Source organism: Arachis hypogaea, chromosome 14, assembly GCF_003086295.3.
Source record: "Arachis hypogaea cultivar Tifrunner chromosome 14, arahy.Tifrunner.gnm2.J5K5, whole genome shotgun sequence".
In the NCBI taxonomy this organism is placed as follows: Eukaryota; Viridiplantae; Streptophyta; class Magnoliopsida; order Fabales; family Fabaceae; genus Arachis; species Arachis hypogaea.
In genome coordinates this window covers 121,469,397-121,471,677 of record NC_092049.1, presented here as the reverse complement: position 1 = coordinate 121,471,677, position 2,281 = coordinate 121,469,397, and the positions used below count along the sequence as shown (strand labels likewise).

Genomic DNA, 2,281 nt, shown 5'->3' with positions numbered 1-2,281 from the left:
TTTCAAATCCTTAAAAACTTAAATGTCCACTAATAAAAAGGTCAATGATTTATTTATCCTTTTCTCAATTCTAGTTCACTTTTTTCGGCTTTTGTGACTTTTTTACTAATGTGCTATCTTTTAATAAGTTTATTATTAAAATGTTATTTTTTTAAATTAATTATTCAAATATTATTCTTTTATTAAAGTGATAACTGATTTGTTAATTATTTTTAGTTATAATTAATTATCATAATATAGAAAGAATGACATTTGAAAAATTAATAATTTTTAAAAGTGATATATTGGTATTAAATTTTGAAATAGATGCGCATAAAAAAAAATCGGCCTTTATCACATAAATGTATAAGAGTAAAAAAAACTAATTAACTTGGCTAAGTATTTTAATTTGTTTAGCACAGTCTATGAGTTTAGCCACAAGCAAGGTTGTCAAACTCGCGAGTCTAGGTAAACTCGTGGAGCTGACCTAGACTCGACTTGTAAATTTGACTCGTAGACTCGTACGAGTTTACCTGTTATACATTTTTTATAAAAAAATATATATCATGTATAATATATATATATTTACTCAGATATAGACATTCAAACTTAACAATTTCAACATCAAAACATATAAATTAACATAATACTACAATTACAAGTTACAACAAGTACTCTAGATCACACATTTAAATCCTTCACAAGTATGTATCTAGTTCAACATAAAACACACAATCACACAATCAAAGCTTCATAAGACACAACCAAAACACAAAAAAAAAAAAAAAACAATTTTTTAAAGGAAACTTTAAGCACAATGATCTTATTGCTTCTACAACAACAATTTTGAATTCATCAGCAATATCAGACATGAAATTTGTAATCTGCTTCATAAGACCTTCTACACTTGATTCATTTCCTGTCTTTAAAAGAGTGGTAATAGCAAGTGTAGCAATGCTTCTGTTCTGGTCAGAAATTAAACTTTTCATGTCGATGTTGCAGTTAGTTACAGCCATTGGATGTGTCATTGCAACCTGCAAAGTTCAAAGCAATACTCAATTACTCATTAGGAATCAATGCTTAGGAATAATTCTGAGGCCAATATTTAATTCAAAATAAGCAAAGGTTAAATAAGCAAATACATTTCATTATTCCTCCCTCAATCTACTTTAATTCACTATAGTTTATACCCTCGTAATAATAATAACATGAATTTTAGGACATATTTTCATTCCATAGTCGACAAACAAACTACAATCTTCACTGGAATTTGTCCTTTAAGCTAAGAAAACAGAGCACTGAAGAAAAAATAACCAAGTAAAATTCAATAACAATATCAGATCTCATATACTTGTTGTTATAAAAATAAAATGAAGCAGCATTAGTTTAATTTTTTTTTCAACATATCAAATCTCATTAACCAAATATGTGTAGGATTTAAACTAAACTAAAAAAATTTAAAAAATTAACATCAGCAATTCAAAACCAATATTGCAGAATTGATACCAAGATTGTTAATATTTGAATTTGTTTAAAAAAATTACCTTGGAGAACAGGGCAGAATTGAAGCAGATCGGCAGTGAAGAACAATGGCAATGAACAGAGGAGGTGAGGCAAACGCAGTGAAGCAGAACAGGGAGGAGTGCGACGGCCGACGATGGTAGAACAGGGGCGGTGAACCTTCACTGCGTGGTGGTGGGCTCTGCGACTCTGCGTGGCCTCTGCGTGGTGGTGGGCTGGTGTCGACGAGGAAGTGAGGAACCTTCACTGCGTGGTGGTGGCTGGTGGGCTCTAGCTCTGCGACTCTGCATTGGATGAGAGATGAGGGATAAGGCGAGGCGACAGGCAAGGGATGAGGATCCGTCCGGCGTTCGGCCTCTGCGTGGCGGCGCAGACGACGGTGCCGATAGATGGTGGTGATTCACCGACATTGGAGAAGAAGAAGAGAGTGAGGGCGAGGCAGTGAGCAGTGATGGGCTGATGGCTTGGTGTTGGTGGAGTGTGAGGGTTTCGAAATTAGGGTTACACACTTACACTCTTACCGGGTCTGGGTGGGTTAGTGGTTAGCTGTAGGTTTTTTTTTTTTCGGGCCCAAAGCGACGCCGTTTTGGCGAAAATGGGCACCGAATTCAAACTCGCTGACTCGCTAGCAAACTCGCGAGTTTGAACGATTCTGTCCGAGTCTAGCCGAGTCTACCCAGAAACGAGTTTGTGTCTGAGTCAACTCGATTCCACTACCTAAACTCGTAAACTCGTACGAGTTTACGAGTTAACTCGCGAGTTTGACAACCATAGCCACAAG

At 35.7% G+C, this 2,281-nt stretch overlaps 1 long non-coding RNA gene across 1 annotated transcript; it reads right to left on the bottom strand.

The window, feature by feature from the left end:
• Positions 1-575: 575 nt before the first annotated feature.
• On the bottom strand, positions 576-1,989 carry LOC140178336 (uncharacterized). Its single transcript, XR_011871208.1, has 2 exons — positions 1,524-1,989; positions 576-1,013 (listed from the first exon to the last, which is right to left on the bottom strand). It is a non-coding gene; the product is annotated as an uncharacterized lncRNA (long non-coding RNA).
• Positions 1,990-2,281: the final 292 nt, after the last annotated feature.